At 39.9% G+C, this 12,534-nt stretch overlaps 1 protein-coding gene across 1 annotated transcript in view; it reads right to left on the reverse strand.

The window, feature by feature from the left end:
- The window catches only part of tcf7l2 (transcription factor 7 like 2), a 109,760-nt gene extending 98,142 nt beyond the window's left edge, over positions 1-11,618 (reverse strand). Inside the window, exons 1-2 of the mRNA XM_087844690.1 lie at positions 11,489-11,618; positions 8,514-8,603 (exon numbers count right to left, since the gene is read on the reverse strand). The gene's annotated coding sequence lies outside the window, so the exon portion shown is untranslated. The remainder of the gene's footprint in view (positions 1-8,513; positions 8,604-11,488) is intronic.
- Between the last annotated feature and the right edge of the window lie 916 nt (positions 11,619-12,534).

A 12,534-nucleotide genomic window follows, 5' to 3' on the forward strand; every position in this document is an offset into this window, starting at 1 on the left:
TTTTGGATCTTCTGAGAATCGCGACACCTTAAAGGCCGGTCCATGAAAATATTATCTGACATGTTGTGCAAAATTTGAAGAGAAAATGGACCAAAGACCTGACATAGGACCTGAGAAATGCATGTTACCCTTGCGTCCATCTACTACTCTCCAAAGCCTCATTAGTAATGGTCTCAGTGGAAGGTGGCTGTCATAAAGCTTTTCTTGAGGAAGAGAAAAAGGGAGGAAAAGCTGAGTTATGCCAAATTACACAAGAGGGGGACTGAAAATCAGTGGTAATAGGTCTTATGGAGTGATTAGGTCAAATCATTCTCAATATGTACAAGGTCACTGGAAATCTCCTAAGAGGGCCAGAAAACTGAATGTCTAAAGAAAAGTGTTGGGAATCTTGTCGAATTTGATAGAATTGTGAACACAGATGCTTTTGCTTTGACCTTATAATCTACCATGTATGTACCATCCTAAAAGTTTTTGATTGACACCAGCTTCATTTTTCAGCATGACAATGATCCCAAACACAGTAAAAGCAGAAAAGCATAGCTGCATAGAAAAACACACTGTGGAACACTAAGAGTCATGGATTGGCCTCGAACCTTAACATAACTGAAGCAGACAGAAAACAGAACTAAAGACAGCCAACATCCAAAGAAGAGCTTTGAATATCCTTAAGAAGTCTGGAGAACTATTCCTGAAGACTGAAGAAAAGAAATTAGAAGAAAGTTTGCCTAAGAGAGTTCAAGCTGTGCTGAAGAATAAAGGTGGTCATACCAATATTGATTTTCAAGCTTGTTAGAACTGTACAAACTGTTTTTCTTTTATATACTGTATTTACACATTTCAGCAAATCCCTGCATGTATTTCCCATTTTCTTAGCAAAATATAAAGAAATGAGGAGCAGCTCAAGACTTGTCCACAGTACTATGCTTCAAAGTACAGTACTGAGAGTTGAGAGTTAAAGCAGGGACTAATCTGGTTCTAAGTTTTTAACACATTTAAGTAAAATCTAAACCTCTAAAGCCAATTGTAAAGAAAACAAGTGCACTTAGAAAAACACTCACATTCTGCATCTCTTTTCTTTTTAACTTATCATGACCTCACTGCATTAGTCAAACAGGGATGTTTAACTAAATCCCTGATTGTTAAGACCCCCATTCAACAGTTGTTATTTTGCAGATGACAGAAGGTAAAAAAGAAACAAGGGCAACCAAATATACCAAAGTACATATTTAGCTGTGTAATTCTTCTCTTTGTTTAAATGCTCTTTGTTGTCAACATGACACATACTGTACGCTCACAGCTGCTCTTAAAGGTCTGTCGGTCTTTTGTTTTAATGTTTGACTGTGATGGAGGGATGTGAGTGTATGAAGTTTGAGGGCACAGTTGGTTCAAATATTGATTACCTCTCAGGTATTCATTTTTCCTGAAAATTGATCCCACAATCCTTCATAATCACACAGATAGTTCTGTGGTAGGTACATTAGATACAGTGCCAACACACACACACACACAAACACAAACACACATTCACAACAATAAGGCCCCAAAGCTTCATGCTTTAGCCTCAACTGGAGTGTTTTGGCTGCAGCCCTCGTGGTCTTCTTCGAAGATCCTAATTGAGAAATTAATGCAGAAAAATCAATTGGCCTCAAGTTTTATGTCCAATAGACTCCTGAAGGCTTCAAGCAAGCAGCAATCAATGCTTTCCACATGGGTGGCTCCAAAGCCCCCTCACTCTTTTGTTTATGTGTTCATAGCTGGAGGATTTCGATATATGAATTTAAATGAAATAAACATTAATGAATTTTCCACCTTTCACAATCCCCTGTGATCTACAATGTATATTCCAGGGCATGAAATCATGCCTTTGGTTTTCATTTAAGTATGACTTAACGTGAAAAAAAAGCTTACTAGAATTGGGATATATTTTGTAGAAATTGTGCCCTTACCGGCAACACTTTTGAGCCGGCCTTATTTACACTTCAAAATGAGGATCTTTTAACATTCTGTGATCATCTGCAGCATTCTTGGTGGATGAATCAGTGTGTTTTGTGCATCCCGTTTGCCTAGAGGACATCAGCTTATTTAGGGCCATTTGAAAGCTCTGCACATCATCATCAGGTCAATGAAAAAGCAACCTTGAATTCCCTTTGACACAACTGTCTTTTTCCAGTTTTCAAACCAGCCTGAGCGTGCATCACCTTGTTGCGACTTAAGGCAAAATGGAGGAATACAGGAATAAGAGAAAAATGTGAGTGAAAATAATTTTACTTTAAAAAGAGACATAATCCCAACCAGAAGAAAATGGACATCTGTTCGTTGTTGCTTTGCCACGTTCCTCTTTGTGCTCGTTAACCACCTTCCAAATTCATCATAAGCCCAGAGATCAGATCACAGTAATATTTGATCAATATTAATAAGGATAGCCAAACTCCTCCAGTAATTACCACAGTCTCTGGGCTTTGATTTCGACCATTACTAACGCCTCTGCATCTTTAGATTAAAAAAAGCGACCCCCTTTTATTTCATAACATTAAATCCCGACATGCATCTTCTAAAAGCTCTAATAAGACAAAGATAAGATTTGCATCCCCATACAAGTGTCTTTTTCAATTGATTATGAAGCCGCCATTGATGTGCGAGAAATTGATGTTTTCCTCTGTTCTTAAGGGCGGCTAATAGAAGGGGCGGGCTTCGAGGAGGAGACTTTGCTACTTTGATCTTCAATCAGTAAAAAATCCCACTTCTTCTTTGTCAGACTATATTTGGTAAATAACAGTGACAATCTGCAGGGCCTAGGGAAGGAGAGAAGGAGAGAAGGAGAGGAAAGAGAGATGTGTCGAAGCGATAAAGATGGGTTGTTTGAGAGAGAGGACAGTGGCAGAAAAGAGGGGAAAAAAGAGGGAAATATCTTTCTTGATATATTTAGGACATTAAAAAGCGAGATAAGCCTTTAATATTCCTCACCTAATAAATAAAGAAATAAATGAAAACAGTTCTAATATGCTAAAATATCTGAAGCATTTTGGGACTTTGTCCTCAAATGGCTGAAGACGGCAAATATTTCTTACCTTGTTTATTTTGGGCGTAAGCAAATTTTGCACAACTGCCTCCATGCTTGTTTGACTGACGTTACAATATGACACACACAGCAGGCTTCTAATTAGGCCCCATGAAAAACAACAGGTGGATGTGAGAAAAGTAATAAATCACTCAGCCAATATGGCTGCCAACAGGCCCGTTGCCTTCACTGGTTTTTTGTTTTTTTTTAATGTGTCTGCAAAGAGAATCGTTGGCGGACATGCACTCTGAACAGATGCACAAGATGTTATGTGTATCCCACGCATATTTGTGCAGAGCATCATTTTCTGTCTGGAACTTTTTAATAAAATTCTCATACACGCTGTTCATGTCTATACTGCACCTTTGGCACGAGGCTTGGCTCATGTTATATACTATGGGATATATAATCATGGGTAGATAATGAGAATTATGCCTTCTATAAGCCTTTCCATAAAACATGAAAGCATTCAGACAAAAACATAAGAAAACACGAGTGTGCTGATAACATTTAAAACTGGTATGTTAAAGTCTTTTAATAATGCAGGCCACATACAACGCACTTTGATTTTATATGGTCCGGACCAGTGAAATTCCAATTTCTGTCAGTGTAACAAGGTTTAGCTACACATTTAACCAGTGAGATGCCTTAATATAAGAAAAAGAAGAGCAATTTCAACAGTATGTTGAGTATTTTCTACATGACAAGAAAATGCAAATGCAAAATCCAAAGCCATCCAATGGGGTGTATTAGAGTCTTTGGCTGGCCAATTCTGGCCCCAAGGCTTTATGTTTGACACCCCTGAGTTAAATTATGAAAAAGAACATTTATCTTTTAAAAATATTAGGAGCTTGAAATTTGTGAAATGCTTCAATGCTCATCCAAGAAGCTTCTTCAGATCCAAAACAAAAGATGGTGGGTCCCAGGTATTTAACCCCCAGTAGGGGTTGGAGAGTCCAAGGGGTCGCCGCTTTTTGTTTTAGAACTGAAGAAGCCTCTTGGATGAGGGTTGAAGCATTTTCACAAACGTAAAGAAGTCCAGTTGTCTTCTTTTTTCAGGCTCCTAAGACCAACACAACCTGGATGCCTGAGAACCTACACAGACATCTAGAAATGGCTGCGTTGTGGTACAGTGGTTAGCACTTTGGTTTCTCAGAGTCCAAAGATATCAGTTAAATGGTGATTTAAAACTACCTATAGGTGTAAATGTGAGCACATCAGACTGTCTGTCTCAACTACGTTAGCCAGTATTACTAAATCATGCTCACTTAATTTTGAGAAGCCAAAAATCACGATTGAGATTAAAATTGGTGTACCCTTCCTCCAACGTCACGGCCTACAACAGCAGTAATGGGGTCTCATAAACGAAGTCATGTAAATGCAAATGTTCAAATTAAAATCATCAAACAAGGCATTTGTGAAAATGTGATAATATTCCAGTTGGGAATCTAGCAGCTAAACAGCATTATACTTATAAGCCTGATAGCCGTTACAGCACAGTACTGTAGTTTGACAGTGTTCTTACAGTTCATCTGGCTCTTTCTAAAGCTAACGAAAGCTTCTTTTATGGTATTTTATGGTTTTTGTGGTGACTTTTTTGTGTGCTCTTGGTGGGACTTCAGCACCAAGCAAACAAGCAAAAAAAAAAAACCACATATACTTTGTCGCTTGGTATTTTACGACCAGGCCAACTCTTTATCATCCACTCAAAAGTGCTCAGTTGTTAACTTTCTACAGCTGTGTAACTCCAAAGGTCTGATTTTCTTACCAACGAGTTAAAGAAACATTGGATTTGCAACACTGTGTGTCTCCAATTAACACAGCAGCTGTTACATAAACCTAAAGTCAAATTAAGCTTTAAGCATTTTGTTGTTTAGTCGCTTCTGAAAGAGACCCAGGCAGGTAAAGTGTACACGTGGGCTGAAGGCAGGTTAAAAACACCTGCGAGGGTCTCTAAAAGGGACTAGTTTGAGGGTTGTAAAACTCAGGTGCACAAGCAACACGAGAATCAGAAAGAAGAGCGAAAACAGTTTCGTTTAAAGGGACACGAGACGGGAAAGCGGGAGATGCGATGGTGAGCCGCGTAGACGGAAAAGTCGGAGCTGAAGCCCGACACGGAGGGAGCTCGGTGGGAGGTTGTGGAGAGGCTGGGGGCAGGCTCCAGGCAGAGGAGAGGGCAGGGAAGGATTCACAGCCCAGGATCAACAACAGCACACTCAATAACCCCCCACCACCACCACCACCACACACACACACACACACCCTACACCCATGGGCACCAGGGAGAAAATATGCCTTCAACAAATGCAAGAACTCATTTACAAATTTTTACAAACCTTTAAGGAACAAAAAAAAAAAGGTGATTCAATGCTGTTCAATATCAACCCTGTAACAACCAAACAGCGGGCTGGGGATAAACCTGAAACAGAGGGCATATGCACCAGACGTTGTTTGATTTTTTTGCTTTTTTTTGGGGGGGGGGGGGGGGGGGGGGGTTGTTTGTTTGTTTTTAAGAAAACTGCTTTTTCACATTTTCGGATGTTAGATTTTTTGAAGACAATGCGAACAATTAAGCAGAGGAAAGTATGAAGAATGCCCCCTATGTTATATAAATAACACAGCCTCGTTCTTCTCCTGCTGAGAAGACCAGCGTATTAAAATGATATGCAGTTAAAAAGAGGTTGCACTTGCCTCATCCAGGGACTGTATATTTGCTTCAGACAACATAATAGTGAAATTAATGAAAAAAGTAGTTTGCCTCATTTTCTTAATTACTCCAAATCTACCATGATTTTAAAGTTAAAAGACTTCATAAACATCATAAGAACACTTAGATTTGCAGATCGCCAACGTTTAGTGCAAAAAACGTGGTTTCAAAAGACAAAAGATGCAATTAATATTCTAGTTTGTAATGACCTTGTATCATAATGCATTCATTAAAATAATTTTCCATTGTTTTTATAGTAGCTGCTCCGTGGTTGCTTGTATGATTTCCAAAAAACAAGACCGCATGACCTCAGCACAGTCTAATTGTGGTCTAGTATTGATTTTTTAATTTCTAAGAGCTTCATGAATATGGATTGGTGAAAGAAAAGGCAAAAACATTGATAGCGTCTTAAGATACGCTGCTCGGTGATTTCTAGCTCCCTTCCTTTCCTTAAAATGAGAGGATGGAAGGCTGGGAATGCGGTGAGGCTCTGCTGCAGCCGAAAAGCTCCGGTGAGGACTGAGGGCTTCGTGTAGTGGTTACCGGCTCACTGAAGCCTCTGACCCAGCGACCACCAACCTCTCAAAAGTAACTCAAGCCAAAAGTGAACATAAGAGGCTCTTTCTTCCAGCCCTGTTAGAGCCCGCATCCATAAAAAGCTCTGCTGGTTCCCTCGGTCTAAAGATGGCTGATTCTTCCAAACATCTCTGGCCAAAACTATTAAAACTATTAAAACTCTTCAGAGAAAGCCACACAAGCAGCCCCTGTCCTAATACTAATGAGGTCTTATACTACGAGAAAGAATTCGCTTTAAGAGCTTTTTGGTTTGTTTGCACCTTGAAAAGCATTCATTTAGCTTCTGTTATTCCGGAGTTCCTTAAATTCAAACAGGAGCGTAAGACAAAGAGGATTTAGGAGAAAACTTTGTCGTCTTTCTCAGGGAATGAAAATTTCAGAAGGGCTGTTGCTCTCCGATCCCTGCACGTCCATTAGTGGCCCCGTACCCCACCACGACGGGAGAGAAAAACCTGTGTCAAAAAGTCTGTTTTGTAACGGAGCCTCATCAGCATATTTGAATAATACATAGTGCTTATAAGCATATTAAATGGAATGCGGCCACGCGTCATTTGAAGGCAGAGATTAGACCTTCCCAGTTAATTATAAAGATGTCAAATGTCAGCGGGTGAACCCACGCCCTGAGGTCGCCCCCTTTAGTTTGGTGATTATATGCACAAACTATAGATAAAGTGTCATCATACAGGCTATTAAGGTGCTGAGGCTTAAAGAGAGGCTTCCCCTCGCCTTTATTACTATGCAGAATCTGTCGGGGAGAAAAACGAGACCACGCACTCTTAATGGTTTCTCAAACACTTACTACTCTCGCCTTATATTTCTCTCACATACTTTGAAACAAAGATTAATAGGGAAGCTCAACTGATGTTAACTTGCCAAATTAGCTGGCTTAGACCTTTAAGTTTCCAAAATGGGTTGCAATAGCGCGCCCTTGGCCGAGATGGAGTGAGCTTGTTTGGGTCATTACTGCACCATTAAGACCCAATCAGCTCACCAGGGCAGCCTTGTGGAAAGCAATACGGGGCCCGAGACAGCACCTTGGGTTCACCTTGACAGGACCGCCAGTCAAACGAGGCAGCCCTCTCTGTGTTCCTGTCAATCTGATTCCCCCTCTGAAGTTCATTTAAAGGGAGGAGCAGCGGCTCACTAGCTCCTAACAGGTAAGAAGGGCCCATATTATCAGCCCTCAGAGAGAGCAGGGCAGAAGTCTGATGTGCTCTTTCAACTGTACTAAACTGTCTGTACAGTAGCTCAGCTCACTGACTGACTAGACACACACACTCACACACACAAACACACACACACACAGCAGCAACTCTGTGGGCTGATTGGAAAACAGAGAGAAAGAGCAAGAGCAGAAAGTGAAGGAGAATAATCTGAAAGATGAGAGGTGCTGATTTGGAAGGAAATGGAGATGTAAAGAAAGAAAAAGATTAAGGGTAGAGGAATAAGGATGAGATTAAATCTAGGAGGAGAGTCAGGCTGGTGTAAGACAGAAAGGAGAGAGAGGGGTGAGCAGGAGGGGGGAGTCGGGTGCGAAAACAAGAGAGAGAATGGTATATTTTCAATGGAAGATATATTGCAATCCACTTTTCTGATTTTAGGAGTGCACTGGGGGGAGGGGGGGTATAGGTGTTTGTTTTGGTTTGGGGGAGCTGACACAACATCCACTATTTCCACCGTCAGGCATTCCCCATCACACAAAAACACTCACACACACACACATACACACACACATACACCCAACGTGAGGCCCCAGCCCAGCCCTTCCAGCTTCCTCAATATTTCATGGGATGAGCCCATGCTGACTAACTCAAGGCCATGCAAGCAAGGCTCCCTAACCAACCAAAGCACTCACAATCTGCTGAGGTTCCCGGTTGCCAATATCCACGATCTTGGAAACAATAACATTTAGCTCCAGTTCACAGGAATCGGTTGAAGGAGACAAAGAAGAACACGGTGCATCTGTGATGACTGCCATAAATGTAAATGTTATCATTTTTGAGCGTGTCTTCAAAAGGAAAGAAGTGAAAGAAAATGTGTTAACCGGTATCACGATGCATTTTTTGAGTTGGAATACAATAAGTAGCCACATGTTTAAAAGCATCCTAAGACTCTTCAAGGGGTAAAAGTTCCCGAATTCAAACTTGTTTTTGAATGATTGCTTTAAGTTACCTCATACAGGATTCTTCAACTTTTGGGGGGAGTTTTGTTGCCTCCTTTCTGACCTCTTGGTGCTCTTCTATAATCCCAGCAGACAGATTTCTGTCCAGAAACAGAGTGCAAGTAGATTATTTGACACATTCAAACAAAAGGCTCTTACATTGTTCACATTCTGTGTGAGCTGCCGGATACATGACGGCAGTACCATTGGAGCAACTGGAGACTGTCCTAACTGGGACTCAACAAATGGCAGATATTTCGTTCTCGCTTAAAGGATATACCAGACGATAGTCTGTTTTATGTTACTGTCAAGCAAATGTTACTTTCAGCCACTGGCAAGGGTTAAAGTGGGACTTGGCAGGTGGAGCGTGGGGTGAAGAAATACTTAGAAGTAAGACGCAAAATAATTTGTTTTTTGAGTTCCAGTATATTTTTCTACCAGCTGTGATTGGCTGGTCTGTGCTGCTACTCTCACATTGAATTCAGCAAGATATAAGCAACGTTACATCAGCTCCATGGCCAGACACTATAAAGTTGGTATAAGAAGTGGAATTCAGTGAGTGACTCGAACAGTATAAACTGATGTCAGCAACATTTGATACAACCTAACATGAAGTCCAGAGCAAGTTCTGTACAATTACTGTAAACCTCACCACAATACAGCAAACAGGTTGTTTGCTAGCCTATTACCAAAATGCATTGCTGAACAAAACAAGAAATCATTCCTGCTTGTGGTAATTCCTCCATCTAATGTACAATATGCACTGTAACAGCTGCACACCCATAATATTTGCACATCCTTGCACTTCAATTTTAACCATTAGTGTTATATATTGGGATACTTATAATTGAGCTATTTGTATATATTAGTGCTATTTTGTTATATTTTGTAACTTTGTAATATGTTTAATTTAGTTTAGTGAGTTACTTTTTTATTGTCTTGGAGCAATTGTGACCACATCATTTTCTCAAGGATTCTGATTCTGATCAAACTAATTTCAGCTGCCAAAGCAAACAAACTTTAAGCGTTTTAAAAAAGGATTCAACACCTCGTTTTTCTACTAGCTGTAAATATTCTCAGTCCTGCTGTAAAGTGAGCATTTTAGCATGGGAGTCTATGGAGAGTAACTCACTTGTGTAGCAAGCCTCAAGTGGCAATTTGAGGAACTACAGTTTTCGACACTTGACATTGACGTCATTTTGCAGTGCTAACCACACTTGTGAAATCCTGGAAAAATTCATCCATATGGTATGGTGGAAAGAGCTACAATATCAGGCTTCACAGAGATCACATGTTACTAGGATCAAATGATCTTTTCGTGGGATTCCTGGATAAGAAACATGTTCTTTAATAGCTATTTGAAGAATGTCTAAAAAGGTTTTTTAGACTACGCATAACACGTATAGATTTACTGATGACTGCTGAACCTCAGCTGGATGTCCAGTATGTGAAGGTGTCAGTTAATCCCCACAGTGAGATACCAAAAGACTTGAAATAAAGATCTCTGAGGGTGTTTGTAGATTTCTTTTTAAACAAACAAACAAATGTGAATCTGTATATAGTTTTTGCCGTGATATTTGTTTTTGAGTCTGTTCAGAATGAATATCGAACCATCAAACGCTCCAATTTTCGCCACTCTGCCTTGTTTTGTCTGGATTTTCTTCAAGCCGAGTGTCATCGGAGAGTAAACTATGTGTACGCTTTCACTCCTTTGTATTTTTTCCCTCCGCCTCCCTTTTCTCTCTCGCCGGATGCGTGCGAGAGAGCCAATGTGCGCCTCTGTGTGTGTGTTTGCAAACGAACGTGTGCAGGCTTTGTTTTTCTTTTGAACATCCCTTTGATGTTGCTGTTTATTTATTTATTTCTCTGCCTGCAAAGGCCTTTTCTCGGCGGTTAGGGCTACAGCGGATTGGGCGCGCGTTGCTCTGAGTGCCATCCATCAGCGAGGAGCCTCTCTGACGGATGAACCAGTGACCTCAGCTCCCTATAGCACATCAGCTTGGAGCCGAAGCTACGCCGGGAGATTTTTGTTTTTAAGGAGACGCAGTGTAACCAGGAGGGCCTCTGCTTCATCACCACCCTGTCTCTATCGGTGTGCGTCACATGTAAAACAACTATTTCATCTCTGGCCATGAAACGTTGTATTACTTTGGTTTCTCAGTGATAATGGACCACCCTTCTGTACCCTTTACAGCTGATTTGATACCTTCTGTCCTCTCTGTTCACAAAGAATGAGAAACACCAAACTTTACAACTTAAATTATCACTGGAAAAACTCAAGCAGTCATGTTTCAAAAAGACTGAATTCTTTGATCAATAAGTCAAAGGAAGAAGTCTGTGTACATAAAAATGCAAAGGCAGAAGCATGTCTAAGAGGATTTTTTTGTAAGAAACACCCAGTCCAATCAAAACTACATACACTGTTAACATAACATTTAGAACCTGTAAAAAACAATTAATGTCCAGGTTTTAGACTCATTGTACGTGAATTTGGCAGTTATGTGGGTTTTGCTCGTAACCATTACAATGAAACATCTCGATCTCGATCTCTAGCTCCATCTGCATTTCAAGCTGTACTGATGACCATTTCACAATCCACATTAGCGACAACAGACCTTTCTTTGCCAATTATCATTATTCCACTGATAATTGCTCACTCTGAAATTTGCTGAATCTGTCCATGGTGCTGAACCAGCCTGACCAGTACTCAACAAATGGTCTCTAATCAAAGCCAGTTGCATGATTTTGTGTGCATTGTGACAAAAAAAATAGCTGCATGTCCCTATGTAACTAAACTTTACAAGACCACTTTGTAAATGTTTTATTTTAGGCTAAAGGCTAAACTCCATAATAACCTATCTTGCCAAGCCTGACTAGACGACCTTGCATGTGCATCACATGTATACAAAAACTATGCAAAGACTACAAGTTCATAGATTTCATAAAAACAAAAACAAAAAACTGTGCATTACGGATATACACTGACCTTTTCCTCTTTATACGTTGATTTCTTGCTCTTTGAAGCAAATTCTTCAGACCATGGCCTGCAGGTTCATGTTCAGCTTGTCTTTGTCCATATCTCTGGTATTCTTGGATGGTGTCTCCTCTGGTGAGTAGCCCTCACCCTTCAGCCTGTATGTCATAACCTGTGGAGTTATATTTCTGACAGATACCTACCCAGACATCCCGACAGCTAAAATAAAACTGAGCTCCCCTGCACTTTTCTCTCTGCTTACTCAGTCAACTAGCATGAATCTATTGTTATTACAGGACACTAATATTCGTGACCTCTATAATGCCTTTCAGTTTATCAAATCGCTTCCTTTATATTTATTACTTATTACTAACTCATTTATTTACCTTTATAACATAATTTTGTATATATAAAAAGAAAAACCTGAAGACCTTGATTATTTCAACACCACTATGACACAATTTTGAATAAGCAGAAGACAATAGGAATGTATTGCTAATTATTACCAATTCTATCGTATTTCCATTATATTTAGCTAAGTATTGCTAGCTAACTATTTCACGTTAAGCTAGGCTACTTTTGCTATATAATCTGCAGCTATTGTTGCTATTTTAACTTATAGTTTGTTATGTATATCTACTAATTTGTTAAGCCATCTTACACCTAGGTAATAATTTCACCTGTCTATCGATGTTTTTAGGAAGTTACAAACAGTGTTGACCACCAATTATATCGGCTAACAATTGCAAATGTTAGTTATATATATGTTTAGCAAGCTAATCCGAGCATTTATTCACTTTTTAAAACATTTTAATTACCTATGCGCTGCTATTTTCAGTTTTTCTTTTTACTCACTTTTAGTTAATAACCCCTGAAATTTAGGCCTAGATCTATACTCAATAGTAAAATACACTCACTGGCCACTTTGTGAAGTGATCTTGCTAGTACTGACTTGACCTCCTCTTGCCTTCAGAACTGCTTTAATTCTTTGTGGCATAGATTCATCCTCAGGGATTTTGGTCCATTTTCACACGATCCCATCACACAGCTGCTCCAGA

The sequence above is a fragment of the Neolamprologus brichardi genome, chromosome 8 (assembly GCF_056152115.1).
Source record: "Neolamprologus brichardi isolate AB-2024 chromosome 8, ASM5615211v1, whole genome shotgun sequence".
In the NCBI taxonomy this organism is placed as follows: domain Eukaryota; kingdom Metazoa; phylum Chordata; class Actinopteri; order Cichliformes; family Cichlidae; genus Neolamprologus; species Neolamprologus brichardi.